Genomic DNA, 16,275 nt, shown 5'->3' with positions numbered 1-16,275 from the left:
CGAGATGGGGAAACCCAGTCCTTTAAGATTTTTTTAAAAATCTGTATCTATAAATAAATATCTATAGTATATATATTTACATATACATACACATATATATGTGTGTCTAACTACACATATACACATCGATATATGTATATCTAGCCTGGCCTAAATGAGGAAACTCAGTATTTAAAATTAAAAAAAAACCTCTATCTATAAACAAATAAATATTATATATTTTATGCACATACATATATGTGTGTCTAACTTCACTTATACATATAGATTTATGTATATACATTTAAATAACTCCATGTATATGGACATATGGAGGAAACTAGGTGGGCCTAGAGTTGGGAAGATTCATCTTCCTGGGTTCCAATTCAGCTTCAGACACTCGCTCTGGATGACTCTGGACAAGTCACTTGACCCTATTTGCCCCCATTTCCTCATTTGTAAAATGGGCTAGAGAAGAAAATATGCTAATTGTTCCAGTATTTCTGCCAAGAAAAGCCTAAATGGGGTCACAAAGAATTAAGACACGATTAAAAAATACAACAAGCTGGAGATATTTCCCAGAATCTATGGCCCTGTGATACTGCTCAATGAATCATTTATCTATAATCCAATTTTTTGTATGTAAAGTTCTAAGAGAAAATTAATAGAAGTATCTTAGAGGTCATCTGGAAGAGATCTAAAGGCTATCTAGCTTAGATGCTATCTAGATCAACCCCTCATTTTATAGAATAAAGGTGAATTGCCTAAGGTTACATAAAAAATAATGGGCAGATTTGAAACCTCATCAAACTACAGCTAATCAATTCCCTGTGCTTTCTGAGATCCCTACTTTATTAGCTCTATATTCTTGAGCTTTCAATCAATATTCCTTCTTGTTTCTCTTGCCTCCCTTGCAACCCTCTCTGCTTGAGTTTAATCCTTCTATTATCCCAACTCTCTGGGCCAGGGTTAGAGAGGGACATACATTCCTTGTTCCTCATCACCATCCTTTTCTCTACATCTCCCACCCCACTACAGTGACTTTTGAGCAACCTTTCATTTTGCGTGATTAACATCCATGTCCAACACTCACCCTCATTCCTACCCTCAATGTTCTCATTGACTCATTTCCAGGTTGCTCTTCCAATTTTAACTACCTCCTTGGCTTTGAGCCTTCTTTTCCCTTGTGCCTGCTTGTAGGAACTTCAATCTCAGGTCCATCATCCTACACCTTGAACAATCTTACCTCTCTCTAGTCCTTGTATCAATATGAACCTCTCCATCTTGGATCTTTCATTGTCCACCCCCAACTCAAATGTCCAAAACTGAGCTCCTCCTTCCAAATTCACTCACCACATTCCTGATCCCCTTCTTCTAGCTTTAAGGTTATTTCTGATCCTTCTTGTTTCTCTACTTTTCATATCCAAGCAGTTACCAACATAGCAACAACAACAACAACAATTAACATTTGAGGCTTGTAAAATACTTTACAGATATTTTCTCACTTTATCCCCACAGCAATCCTAGGGGATGAGTTGTTATTATCCCCATTTTACAGATGAGGCAACTGAGGAAGATTAATAATCAAAGTCACACAGCTGGTGTCTGAAGTTAGATTTAAACTCAGGTGTCCTTGATTCTAGGTCTTTGATTTACTGAATCACTTAGACTGTCCTAATATATAGAACATCTCTAATATCTACCTACTGTGTCCTCTTCTTACAGAAACTCTCTAAATCTAGGCTTTTCATCATCACCCACCTATAATGTAAATTGCATCCAAAAAATCTTCTGGTTTGGGTAGTCTAGTCTTTCTTGACACTGTGCAGGGTAAGTGTGATCTAAGTTGCCCCCTTCCTCCTGCTTGGCATTTCTTCCTTTTGTGAAATCATCTGGGCTCAGAACCTTCTAAGCTAAAAAGTTCCGTGCTCCCCGTAATCTTTGATAATTGGTACCTCCATGCCTGTGACATCAGAAGCAGAAAGCCAATCAGAGTACCTGAGTAAAACCTTGAAATTCCAGGGACTTCTGGAATAACTGTGGGCCATATTGGAACATCTTTGGACCAGATGAGAGGTTTGGTTCCCAGCCCCAGTAGAGTAGGGATTGTGTGCTGTCCCAATCTTGACAAGAGTCAGCTACTGCTCTGACTAGAACCTGATAACTGTAGTCCTGGTTTGAAGAGATAGCTCCTGATCTGGTGGAAGAGATGGGAGACAAATTGTCTTTCTCATTGATTGTAAAAAGTGACTATCTATGATGATGAAGACTCCCTTTCTCTCCCTCTTCTATCAAAATCTAAAGACTCTGATACCCAAGGGTTAAGACCATTGTGATTGTATCTGTATCTTGCTATCTCTTATCATGTCACTGTTCAAGCCTTTGGGTTAAAAGATACTCAGTTAAGTCATGATACTATTTTGGTATCATTGGCTGATCCATCTCTTTGAGGGAAAAGAAGGAAGGAAGGAAGGAAGGAAGGAAGGAAGGAAGGAAGGAAGGAAGGAAGGAAATATGGAGATAAAGAATGAAGGAAAAAGGAAAAGAGAGAGGGAGGGAGGGAAGAAAGGAAAGAAGGAAGAAAGGAACATTTGTTGAGGGCTTACTATGTGTTAGACACTGCACTGAGAGCTAAGGATACAAACATAAGCAAACATCAGAGATAGTTCCAGCCCTCAAAAGCTTACATTCTCATGGGAGGAAGACAACACTTGAGGAATGCCTGATAAATCATTCACACTGACTCTGCAGTCTTCCAATATGTCTTCCCCTTCTCTCCTTTCATTCCCTTTCTAACCTGTTTTTCATTCTACTTCCAGAATGTTCATCCTTGCACAAATATTTGATCATATGAATCACTTCTATATTCAAGGATTTAAAGGATTCCTCATTGCTATCAAAGTAAAATTCACACTTCTTTGTCTATAAGACCTCTATAAGCTGTCCAGGTTTCTTCCCAATGAACTCCCTTCTACATAAATATTTTTATCATAAATGACTGCCATATGTAAGGGTGTTCCCTTCTATGAGTATTCTCCCCAGTCCTACTTGAGCCCCAGACCACCTATTGCCCTGTGGAGGTAGCCCCTTTTGCTTCTCTCTCTCATGTCACCTGGACAGATCAAATGATGGGTTGGATGCTAATTAAGCTGATGAATTTTTCTTGCCCTAGGCCTCTCATTAAAGACTCCAGCTGGCTTCACACTAACTAGCCTGGAGCTTGGTCATTTGTGTCCAATTGGAAAAGTTCTGATAGCAAACTACAAGGCATAAGATAAGGTAAAATGGAATTGGAGCAAGGGGTGAGGAGTGACTGGCACCTGGAGGCTAGTTAAGTTTTCTTTACAGGTGGAACGATTTGGAAAGAACTATTAAGCCTGTTCCAGATGTTTATTCATGCATGGGAGCCACTCTGTCTGCAGTACAAAATCATCTGGGTAGGTGTGCGTAGGAGTTGACATGAAATATCTAGAATGCACAATAAACATCTCTTCACCACCTGGGCTTTCTTTTCTCTCTTTTTCCCTCTCCTTTCTTTTTTTCTTTTTTCCTTCCCTCCTTTTCCCTTCTCCCCTCCCTCTTTCTTTCCTTCCCTCCCTACTTCCTCATTCTCTTCCATCTTCCCTCCCTTCCTTCCCTTCTCCTTTCTTTCCCTTCTCCTTTCTTTCCCTCCTTCCCATTCTCCCTCCTTCCATTTCTTTCCTCCCTCCCTTCTTTCCTCCCTTCCTCTACAGCTCTAAAATGGGAATAATAGCCTCTAGCTCATAAAGACCAAATGAGATTTTTATATATATATATAACACTTTATAGACTTAAAGCACTAAATAAATGTTAACAATTGCTATCTTTGCAGTAGATGCTTAGTATTTATTGAATTGCAAATTTTGGAATTAGAAGTAATGTTAGAGGTTTAGAAGGATCAGCTATCTAAAATGGGATGGTACTAGAGAGTTTCTCTAGCCTAGAGAAAGAGGAGAGAACATGCACTTGTTAATTGTCCACTATGTGGCAGGCACTGAACTAAGCAGTTTACAAATTTTATCTCATTTGATCCAAGGAGATGGGTGCTTCTATTAGTTCCATTTTGCAAATGAGGAAATGGAGGCAAATAATGCTTAAGTGACTTGCCAGGATCACATAACTAGTATGAGTTCTAGGCAGGATTTGAACTCAGGACTGCCTGATTCTAGACCCACTATTCTATCCTATTACACCACATACCTGTCCCATCATTTTATAGACTGAGATAACTGATGCTCAGAGGAGGGAAATGATATTTAAATTAAGCAGGATTCCCTGCTCAACAAACCCATACAGATCCATCCCATCAATTTCTCCTCTAATTCTGCATTCCTTTCACTACACTTTTTTTCAATAAGTCATAAAGAAATTTATTTTAAAACAATTCTTTATCATATACATAATTTTTATCATATATTAAAGACAAAAGCAAATTTGTATACTAATGAGATGGAAGTTTGATTATTTTTACATAAAAAATTAAATTTGATTCTGCAGGACACAGAGCATTCAGAAACCTTTTGCTGTTGATGCAGTTTTACAATTCCCACATTCTGTTGCAAGACCCCATATGGGGATTGTTTTCAAATTCCCACAGTTTAAGAAGCTTTGTACTAAATGACCTTCTTCTAGTTCAGAAACCCAAAGACTTAACTCGACATGAGCAGTAGCATATGCCTAGAAGAATCAATCTATAATCCCTAGCTATGAAAACACATATTGTCACCACACTATTCTTTCTCCCCTAAATAAATTGTCTAACCTCCTACCTAATGAGGAAATCCCCTCTGTTCCAACTTGAGCAAATATCTATTCAGCTTCTCTTTGTTTACAAATTTCAAGAGAAAAGGAACTCAACACTTACAAAGAAGTCCATTCCATTGTTGGAATAATTGAATTACACAATATCTGATTGGAAGGGATTTTGAGATATTCTGATGCAATCCTTATTTGAGTAAGAGTTTCTTTTCCCATAATCTAAGTAGTCACCCAGTTATTGCTTCCCCTCTGACGATGGGAAACTCCTTTTCTTTCCCCTTATAATAGCTGTTGTTGGAAGGAAGGGTTTGTGTGTGTGTGTGTGTGTGTGTGTGTGTGAGTGTGTGTGTGTGTGTGAGTGTGTGTGTGTGCGTGTGTGTGTGTGTGTGTGTGTGTTTTAAGCAAAATCTGCCCCAGGCAACTTCCATTCAAACTCTGTTTAGTCAAATGAATAAATCTATTTTATCTTCCAGGTGATGATCCGGAAAATACCAGAAGTCAACTCTATTTAGAGTAATTGTAGTAGCTCCCCAGTCTCCAGCTCATTTTACATACGTATCTCCAGAAAGCTCTCCTAAGCCCAAGGCATATTGTAGCCAACATTCTGCAGGTTTCCCAATGAAGGACAAATTAGTACAAAGGAAAAATATTTAGGTAATACAGTAAAGAGTGATTTTAAAAAGATTCCTCTTCCTCACAATATACAAAAGGGGTATATGTTCCCACATCTTTCCTTACACGTGTGGGAGAGAGTGTACACGCAAGGAACATATAACCTAGGGAACTACATGATACAGTGGTGGATGGAGGAGCTGGACTGGAAAGTCCCAAGTTCAAATCCTGCCTCAGAAGCTGTATGAAACGAGGCATCTCTCAATGATGATGGCACCTATCTGCTTAGGGAGGGGAGGTTGTTAAGAGATATTCATATTCATAAAGCTCTTTGCAAATCTTTAAAATACTAGAAATGCTATTATTTTTTGGCTTTCTTTTTAAAATAGTTTTTCATTTTTCCAAATACATGCAAAGATAGTTTTCAACATTCACTTCTGCAAAACTTCTTTTAAATTTTTCTCTCTCCCTCTCTCCTGCCTTCTCCTCTTGAAAGCAAATAATCCAATATAGGTTAAACACGTGCAATTCTTCTAAATATATTTCCATATTCATTATCTAGCTCTTCTCTTAATTCAGACTTTTGCTGCTATTGCTTATTTTCTAGAAAATCCTCCAAAGTCTTTTGGGGAGATTATCAGGTTAACTGCTCTACCGGCTAAGCTGGTATCTTCTGCCAGTCAGTTCTTTCTACCTTGCTGCTCTCTGCTGGTGTCTGCAGGGAGCCATTGCTCTGGCTACTCTTAGTACACTTGCTCTGAAGCTCTAAAGTATCTGTCCACTCTGACCCATTTGTTCCATAAATTATCCAACTAAGCAGGGTATTTAAAGATGTCTTTGGAACCGACTCTCTGTTTTACCTACTATTTTCTAACCTAATTTTACACGGTAAGGTTAGAAAATTCTTTTCAACTCCTTTTCGCTCCAATTGTGCTACCTGTGGCCCCTGCAAAATTTACAGGTAAACAAGAGAGTGAAGGGTTTGGTGGAAGTGGCATTTTATCTTATTTTCTGCCAGTATCACAATGATCACTTTCCCAATACTATCCCCCTCAATTAAAAAGAATGCTCTAATATTCATATCACGTTTGGTATGTAGGTATATTCATAGATGCTCATCATAAAGGTTATTAACAAACACACAGACCCAGGTAATCACCTCAGATACCCAGCACACATGCAAGATTATAATACATAGCCTTCATATGAAATTTGTCTGCAGAACCAAATGTACAGGACAAGTATCATGTTAGAAAAATAGCATGGAGCACACAGAGCACAAAAACCCATTAAAATCCAACAGGTGATATCCAAATTCATAGATAGTGCAGTGCTTGGTCTCATTTGATCCCTAGACATAAATACTGACTGGGTTTTGCCTCCATCAAACTAAGACCTGTTGAAGACATTAGCTTAAAAAAGATTGAGGTCTCCCACATCATCCAAGGCCATCTCCAGTCTTCATGATCTATACCCTGCTATTGGTCCCAGAGGACTCTGGAGGAGAAAGTGAGACTGGTGACTTTATACAGCCCTTTCTTTCTTAAATCCAACTCATCTGTATTCACATGATTTTATATATGTGTGTGTGTGTGTGTGTGTGTGTGTGTGTGTGTGTGTGTGTGTCCATCAGCTTGGCCAAGAACCCTCTTCCTCCTGCCTGCCATGCCAGCCACATGCAGCCCCCAATCTTAGGCATAGGGAGGACTTGGCCCTAAGCCTCTCAGCCCTCCTCCTGCTCCAAGGCAGGAATATATGTGTGTGTGTGTGTGTGTGTGTGTGTGTGTGTGTGTGTGTATGTGTGTATATATATATATATATATATATATATATATATATATATATAAAATTATTTTTCTTTATGCTTTTAATGATCAAGATGTTCCATGGGCAGTAGCTGGTTGAGATGTATTCACTGACTTTGAGCAGTCTTAGTATGGGGTGATACTTTGTTATTTGACTATCTTATGTTTTCCCTTTGTATCTAAATTTCCTTTCTTCCTGGATACCTTTATTCCCTTGCTAAAGTTCTTGGCAGTGAACCAGGGCATTGTCTCATTATGTTCCAAACCACTCCCCTCTGAGCTGAAGCCACAAAGAAGTACCTTTAGAAAATACATCACACTTGTATTATTGCAATAGTTGATTGGTTGAGTCTTCCTGCCTCAAGCCTATCCTCAGCCAAGAGATGTTTTGACCACATCCTCCAGAGCACAAGTTAATAGGCGCTGGGAATACCCAAAAATAAACCATTCCTCAAGGAGCTTATGTTCTATTAATGGAAAGACTATATATATTGCAAGTATATACAAAATAAACTACAATGTGTGAGGAGTAGGAGAAGTTAGATTTCCACAGATATTGTCAAAACAGAATGAAAGGAGGGGTGAAGTATCTTGTTAAGATATCTCTAACCAATCACCGTGTAAGTAAAGGAACTGGCTAAACAACAAAGTTTCTGACCAAGGAGTCAGGCTTAAACTGACCCAAACCAGCTAGAGTCAAGGCCAGGACATATGGAATGGGCCAATAAAGATTGTAAATCTGACCAATTTTAACTCTGATTGTAAATCCCACCTATTGTAATTTGATTGCAAAGCTGATGATCAGTTAGTTGTAACTAACTGACTGTAAATCCAACCAATGCAGACCTTGAAGGGAAGGGTAAGGAACTATATATACAGCTTGCTCTGGCTTTAGTATTTGGTGTGTGTCTCACCAATAAACACCCCTACTTTCAGGAGAATCACTGAAAAAAAAAAAAAAAAAAGAGAGAGAGAGAAAGAGAGAGAGAGAGAGAGAGAGAGAGAGAGAGAGAGAGAGAGAGAGAGAGAGAGAGAGAGAGAGAGAGAGAGAGAGAGAGAGAGAGAGAGATTGAGATTGAGATTCTTCTCTCATTCCAAAAGAGCTTGGAGCTTGGTTGTAATATTACTCCTGGACCAGCTTGCAACTGGAGAAATAGTGGCCAATGGTAGCTCGACTCCCAACCCTACTGACTTCCACATAGTCTTTAATAACAATTTGGGGGCTCATCTGAGATCTCTTAAGAATCTTGGGTGGCTGTCTGAGGAGTGAGTAGAGGAGGAGCGCTTCCACCAATCTTTAAAGCTTTTTTCTCTGGTTCCCTCTGGGGGGGGGGGGGGTCCATGGGGACCCAAGACATTAATAGTGACTGAGTAGAGTAACTGAACAAATTCAAGCAAGAAGAAGCTGGCCAGGGACCACCACGTTGATATATCAAACAAAGATAAAAATTTGTGGCAATATAGTCTTTGTTGTTCCAGGATGTTATTCTAAATTAGACCAGCCCAGTTAAAGGCCCTTGGAGGAAGAATCTTAGGATATAAGGGAAAACTTCTAAGACAAAGGCACCTGGTAGGACAGGTAAGGATTTTCTCCCCCAAATTTTCCAAAATAGTCCACTGGGGAAAGGATATACCCAGGGTTAAACAAATATTAGGGTGATCTGAGATCATGAGTGTGTGTGGAGGATTTACACACAAGTGCATAAAGGATCTGTACAGCAATATTTATAAGAAATTCTAGGGGAGAAGGAGGTAGGGAACAGATTCTTCTCCAGGAAACATTCTTCTAAAAGAAGGTAGAATAGGGAAGGAACAACTCTGTACTAGACAGAAATGTAAAAAGCTTGCTTTCTCTCTCTCCTTTCTCTTTCCCTCTCTGTTTCTGTCTGTCTCTTTCCTTCTCTCTCTCCCTCTCTCTGTGTCTCTGTCTTTATCTGTGTATATGTGTGTGTTTGCCTTCTATTTTAAGCCTCTCAGCTGAATTACAAATGAAAGGATCTGGCCATTTAGGATTTTTTAAAAGTATGCTTTCTCTCAGTTTCTGTTCTCTGTTTTAGTCTGAAAAAAGTTTTCTCTTTGTGATTCAAACTAAGTTGAATTTTTCTTAAAAGTTAAGTTTTTAAGAGATAAAAACATTCTTTAAGCTTCTCTCCATTGAAGGGACTGGGGAATGGCCAGGGTTGCTGCTTAAGAATGTATATCATTCCAGCCCCTCCAAAGAATGGTAGGTGCCTCAAAATCTCCACCCCATGTTCTGGAGTCAGCCTCAGTTTCTCTGAAGTTGGATCTCTGGATCCTGGAGCCCCAGAGTCCTAAAATCCTTCTCATGAACTCAGGACTCTGTAGGAAGGTGTGCTCTACCTTCATAAGGCTTGGGAAAAATCTAGAAAAATATATTTTATACTTTAAAGTTTTTCTCTTTTTTGCTATACGAGCATTAAAATATCAGGTATCCACATGGGTTTGGGGGATAATACAGAATTCAGGGAAGAGATTGGAGTTACTACTATTTTGCTTCTGGGGATATATCATGTCTCAAATAGTTTACTACCATTTCAAAAATTTCAAGGTGTCTAGGAGAATGGAGATTTTGAGGGGAAAGAAGTTTCTCTCAAAAATATTTCCTAAATTTCTGTTTAAATTATATATGTATGATTAGAATTACTTTCAATTGACACATTTGAGAATAAGATTTTAGAAATATTTTGTGTACTAATATTGAAGTCTGTTACTAGAAACTTAAATTTGTATTTGATTTGATTTTAAGACCAAAAAATTTGGCTATTAAAACAAAGTTCTCTGGTACTTTACCTAAAGAGGTCACATGCTTACCTAAAGAGGTCATATTGTACAATTCATAAAAATCGCATAAGCTATGCTTTAAAATTCTCTCAGCCCTGTTGAACATACAGTATAAGTTTTGTAAATTTGGCCCCAAATTATTACGTATTACCTATATTCTAAATCTTAAATTTTGTCTTGGTTTCTCCTTTTAGCAAAAAGCCAAAAAATACACTTAAAGGTTAGAGTTTTTAAAAATTTATATAAAGGGAGGGTAGAATTTATAAAAATTTATAGAAAGTTTAAAAAGGGGGGAAGGGTTTAAAAATAAGGGGCAAGAAAGGTTGATTGTAAAAGCAATACATAAGATTAAAAGGGCAATAAGAACCTTGTACTGGCATTAATAAGAGTCAGGTTGTGAGGCTGTGCTGATGAAAATCTCAAGGTGAAAAGGCTTGTATCTGGAAATGAAAATGTACACTTGACCCTTTCTTAGCTCACAAAAAGAGGGAAAAGATTTGTGTGAATTGGGAAACAACAAAAAGGTAATTGAGTTTGAATGGCATATACAGTTAGAATTTAAGAAATCTCACAAAACTAAGGTACTCATTGATTTTAAAATAACTTTTTCAATTGAAGTGCGTGTTAAAATGAGAAACTCAAATGTAAATTACATGAGGTTTCTATTTATTTTTTTGTGATAGATGATGTTATATCTGAATTTTAAAACTACCACTTATGAAAATTATAATATTGTTCATCATTTGGGGTTGTCAATAATGAAACCTAAAATCGATAATTATTATGAGTTGGAGGAAAACCCACAACAATTCTAAGGCTAAAGAAGAGGGAGTTAGACTCAGCTCTTGCTCTGGGGTTCCTTCCCCTAATTTTTAAACTTGCTAGGTTTCTTGAAACCATTTTGCTAGCAAGGTCATCAATCAGGCCTAGAGAAAATGCTTGGTCCTAGGTATAAAATTCTCTTGCCAGGTGAAATAGTTTTGAAACTTTTTCACCTTTGAATTTCTGAAAATTCTTAATTAGGATTTTTGGAACTTAATCTGAAATTTAGGATTGGAAACTCTCTACTAGTTTTTGCATAATTACATGTTTTTATTTTAGATCAGTTGGCCAGGGGACAGTAGGACATAGTCCACCAGCGGATTTAACTGCTCTTTACCTCTGGCCTGAGTCCTTTCCTCTGAGTGGGGGAGAGTGAGGGAAACAAACTCACTCATTCCTGCTTAAACCCCTCTTCTGGATCCCCTGCTGGTTAAGTGAAATTGCTTGCATTATTAAAGGGATAGGTCATTACTGTAATGCTGAAGATCTTAGATAAGATACAGTATTAAGGGTTTTAATACTTAGTAATGCAAAGAACTTCTAAGAGAAGCTTATTAGGTTTCTGGTTAATTGTAAATTCTCTGAAAATAGTTATTTCAAAACCCATTACTTCTACTAAGGTCTCCAGCTGTCTGCAGCAAATTATTTAACATTTATTTAAGCATATCATGGTCTCATTGTTTAAATAATAAGATAACAAATGTGATCTGTAACTTTCTTAAAATGTCTAGGGCAAGATTTTAGCCAGGCAGTGTTGGCTATTCTATAAGTTTTCCTGCACCTAATTCTGACTCTGCAGGCACATGTGAGGAAAAGGTGTAGCATGAGAATCCTCCCATCACATCACCATATCAGCTCTGAGATAGCTTGATTGGTAAGCTTTTTTTTTTTAAATAAAGATCTGAAGCATCTAGTATGAGATTTGGCTATTTGAGAGACAATACTGTGTGTGTGTGTGTGTGTGTGTGTGTGTGTATGTAAACATATACACACACACACACAGATAGAGAGACTATAATATTATTTCTCAGGTTTGAATCCAGGTATGCATGAGGACCAATAAACCAGAAAAACCCACAATCCCAGAGAAATAACACAGCTTACTCAAAGGGATGCCATCCTGAACTATAACAGGTGGATGTCTGTATCTCCCCCTCTGCTTAAGGTTGGATCCTTCTAACTTGATCTCACAGTTGTGTTCCTTTCTATAGGAATGATTCCCACCTATTATTGAGTCTGGCAAAGGTTTTCCCACCTGAAGTCAAATAGCTAAGGATGTCTTGTCTTGTTATAATCATGTCCTTGTTTTCTCTCTCTTATAACAAAGTTCTATATTCAGAGCAAGTGGTCATAGCTTAAAAACTGTGAACAAAGTACAAGTATGGAAGGCCTTGATATTTTCTATTTGAGAATGTGTAGTCATTAGATAAATGACTGTTTTCCATCATTGGGAAGATTGATATTTGGCCTAGTTATCTGCCCATTACTAGAGATATATCTTACTAAAATATGTTTGCTTGTATAAGGTCTTTAAATCTTTCAAGATGTAAAAACATTTAGCTACTGATGGAACTGTTTGTGGGATCCAGCTGTTATTTTTATTGATTATTGAAACTAAAGCTGAAACATTTTTAGTGTAGTTTGGAGAAGAGAATTTTAATGTATTCGTTTTCTTAAAGGTATGTAGTTTATGGAATATTTTGTTATATCAATGGGAAATTGTTATTTAAGTTTGTTCCTAAAGTGGAAATAACATATTTATCCTGTGTGTTCTGTGGCACAAACAAGTTTTCCTATAAATAATTTATTTGATATGAAAAGCTGCTGGCCAATCTATACTGGCTTCTCCCAGTTCATCCTATAACAGACCCTGGCAAAGAGGGAATATATTCTTCCCCCCTCTAGGCAGTTTTAAACATCCCCAGGGCAGTTTCTCACTCCAGAGACAAGGCAGTAGAAATTTCTCTTAGCCTATTACAAAGAATTATTTTATTTTATTCTATTTATCCATTTATTTATTTTTTGTATTTTTATTTGGTTTTTATTTATCATGTAAATATATATTTAACATATATTAACATATAATTATATATTTATGGTTTATTTATGGTTATAATATATTAATGCATGGTTATAATATATAATTATTAATAATTATGACATATATAAATAATATTTATTAACAAAGAAACCCTTCAGTCTTGGGAAACTGGTCATAAGCTAAGATAAACTATTAGGCAATAGTTAGAGAACATTGCCCCAAAATGAGCAAGACTCTACCCATAAATCTTCTCTCTCTGGCTTACCTTTCTCAACTTTTTGGCCAAACTGCAGGCTGTAAGATGAGCATTCTCTATACATTTCTGAAGGCCCTAACAAGAGAAATTTCTCCAATTGGAGACTCCCTCAACCAGTTGTTTTCTATAGCTAAACTATACTTGTTAGGTTTGTTTTCTTCTAGGTTTTGGTCAGTTATATCTGTGTTGATCCGCCTCAGCGATCTGACTCAACTTACTGGATCGCAATCAGCTCAGCCACTCACCCAATTGGGACTCTGAAGGATGATTCAGTTCTAGGACCATTCTCAGCAGAGAGTAGTTTCAGAAGATGAGATCATCGCCCCATACCCTAAAGGACTTTGGGCTTCATTGGTTAGGGAAGAAACTGGAACTGATTGGTGAATGGAGTCCAAACTACTCAATGTCTAAGTGGGTTCTCAGGAAAAATCCCCTTAAGGGGGGAGGTTATACAGTATATGCTCCTTCCCTGCTACAATATAGTATTTGGGACTTAGTGTGAGGGACATCAGGTTAAGATTTGGGTCAATATTACTGAAAAAGATACCCCACAAACAATTCAGTTTGATGATTCTCAAATTATAGAATATAAAGGCTTAACTAGTAGTTACAATAGGTATCTGTATTCTGATGGAAAAAGAGGCTTTTAGAGAACTGTCTATCCAATTTGGAATAATGTTTGGTTTGCCTCAAGGGTCAGACATTTAGAAAAGGCAGATCAAAGAGTAAGTCAAACTTGATTTGGGGAAAAATGTAATGTAGGTATATATCTCTTAGGAAGATTTGGAATTATCATTCTTAAACCACAGATGAAAGTCAAGGACTCAAAGCAAACCATAGACACCAGTAATTGGGTAGAATCGTTGAAGTACTTTTGTAAAGAGACTAATCAAAAGCAATTCCTTGTCGTGCTACTAGTTGCCCCACATAGTGCCATTCCCTGATCTTCAACTCCCTAATAAAGAGGGAGGGGGGAGAATCCTTACTGGCTGTGGGATATTGTATAATCCCTTGTATTTGACAATTAGTTCAAAGAGACCTTTTAGACAAAGGTGACCCCAAGTAGATTTCTCCACCAATTTGTAAATGTTGGGGCCAGATCATGTCAGGATAATGGTTGGAAGGACACATGACCAGTGATGAGAAATGTGAGCTAATGCCAAAAAGATTTGAAGAAGAAGCAACAAAAAAGGTATTCAAAGGTGTGGAAAACAAATCCTTATTAAAAAGGGAAATGGGGGAATTGTGAGGATTTGAGAAGTTAGATTTCCATAATTATTGTCAAAACAGGATGAAAGGAGGGGTGAAGTATTTTAAGATATCTCCAACCAATCACCCCTGAATCAAGGAACTGGCTCAACAAGTTCCTGACCAGGGGCCCAGCTTAAACTGGCCCACCAGCTAGACCTAATATAGCGCACAAGCCTTTTGACATATGGAATGGGTAAAGAACATTGTAAATATGACCAACTGTAACTCTGTTTGTAAATACGACTCAATTGTAATTCAGAATATAAATGTGACCAATTGTAATGAACTCTGTAAGTCTGACCAATCCAAACCTTAAAGGAAGGAGTAAGGAACTGAAATAACTAAGTATAAAGCCTGCTCCGGCTTCAGTATTAGGTATGTGTCTCACCAGTAAGCTTCTCATAAGAAGCACTGAATAAAGAATTCTTCTCTCGCTCTAAAAGAGCACTAGTTAACACTACTACTGAACCAGCTTGAAATTGGGAAGCTGTGGCAGCTTGACCTGGGCATACTCCCCAAAGCTCATGAGTTCCAGAGTCTTTAGTAAATTTTAGGGGAGGACCACTAGTAACTGGAGGGATCATAGAAGGCTTCAAGTAGGAGGAAGTTTTTGAGTTGCTTTGAAGGAACCGAGGGATTTTCAGTGACAGAACTGAGGACAAATCACCTTTCCCCCTATGCCCTCAACTGTGGGTATACCCCAAAATTTTTCCTTTTTTTTCTCTTGGTAAGCTTATTAGATTCTATAAGTTCAATTATCTTTATAAAATGCATGTATCCAGCTCTAGAATCTGTGCTGAGTTCCAGTCGCACATCAGCAATTGCCTATTAGATGTTTCAAACTCACTTCTCCAAAAGAAAATTGTCTCCCCGCCCTTTCAAACTTAACTGAGTTGTGAACTTCCCTGTTTCAGTTGAAGGCACACGATTGTAGTCATGCAAGTTGGAATCCTTGACTCCTTTTCTCCCTCATCTCACAGAGAATCTCATTGATTCCTCCTCTTCCATCTGCATAGTCTTCCTTCCACTTCAGGTGGTAATCACCTCTGAGCTAGACTACTGTAAATTCAAGAGCATCCAGGTTTTTCTGATGTCCCCTTGAGTATCTTCCCCCTCAATGACTTTATACCTTACCCACCTGCATATTATTTTCTCTAAACACTAAGCTGCTCAGTGGTGGAGAGTTTTGCTTTTTGTCTTTGTATTCCGAGGGCCTAAATACAGTGAGGCTGATCATTAGGATAACTGCAAGGTCATGAATCTTTTGGCCACTCCAACTCACAAAGTCTGGTATAGGCTCAGGCATAAGGGGGTTTTTGATCTGTGTCAATGGAGAGACAGCAAACATTGATAAAACTATGGTCTGCTAAAATATTGAAATAACACACCATCATAAAAAATATCACCATAGCTGTTGCTCAAAGACAATTTAGATTTTTCTTTTTTTATTCGGTGAGAGAGTACACTTTGCCTCAATTTCTACCTAGCCTTAATCAGTGAACGAGTATTATCTCAGTCAGACTGAGACCTGTTGAAGACCTTAACTTAAAAAGGGTCTCCCACTGCATTCAGGGTCATCTCCAATGATCTCAATCTATATCTGCCCACTGGACCCAGATAGCTCTGGAGGGGAAAGTGAGGCAGGTGACCTTGCACAGCCTCCATCACTTCAATCAGATTCACTCGCATGTCATGGAATCACCTCCCTGATTTCAGTGAACTCTCTGAGAATGAAGGACAAACAATAGCTGGTTCCAAAAAACCAACAGATTCCATTTGGTAGATGGAGAAACCAAAGTCTACTGTTTATATTTGCCAGTGTGTGCCAGGGCTAAGCCTTTGGAAGAAACCTTATAATCTATATTCCCATTTAAAAAAATCTATATGGTATTTAGAATGATAACAGCTTTTCCTATCTGCTTAAACTT

At 37.9% G+C, this 16,275-nt stretch overlaps 1 protein-coding gene and 1 long non-coding RNA gene across 3 annotated transcripts in view; one reads left to right on the top strand and one right to left on the bottom strand.

The window, feature by feature from the left end:
- The window catches only part of MAB21L3 (mab-21 like 3), a 31,683-nt gene extending 29,562 nt beyond the window's left edge, over positions 1-2,121 (bottom strand). Inside the window, exon 1 of one of the 2 annotated variants that reach the window (XM_074263167.1) lies at positions 1,978-2,121. The gene's annotated coding sequence lies outside the window, so the exon portion shown is untranslated. Of the gene's footprint in view, positions 1-1,740; positions 1,875-1,977 lie in introns of those variants that run through there. The other variant, XM_074263165.1, reaches the window with a different exon arrangement.
- On the top strand, positions 2,026-5,318 carry LOC141539843 (uncharacterized). Its single transcript, XR_012481395.1, has 4 exons — positions 2,026-2,055; positions 3,152-3,258; positions 3,328-3,416; positions 5,232-5,318. It is a non-coding gene; the product is annotated as an uncharacterized LOC141539843 (long non-coding RNA).
- The last annotated feature ends 10,957 nt before the right edge of the window (positions 5,319-16,275 follow it).

This window comes from Sminthopsis crassicaudata, chromosome 4, assembly GCF_048593235.1.
Source record: "Sminthopsis crassicaudata isolate SCR6 chromosome 4, ASM4859323v1, whole genome shotgun sequence".
Lineage (NCBI taxonomy): Eukaryota > Metazoa > Chordata > Mammalia > Dasyuromorphia > Dasyuridae > Sminthopsis > Sminthopsis crassicaudata.
Note: the sequence above shows the minus strand (reverse complement) of the source record. Positions and strands in the feature narration are given on the sequence as shown.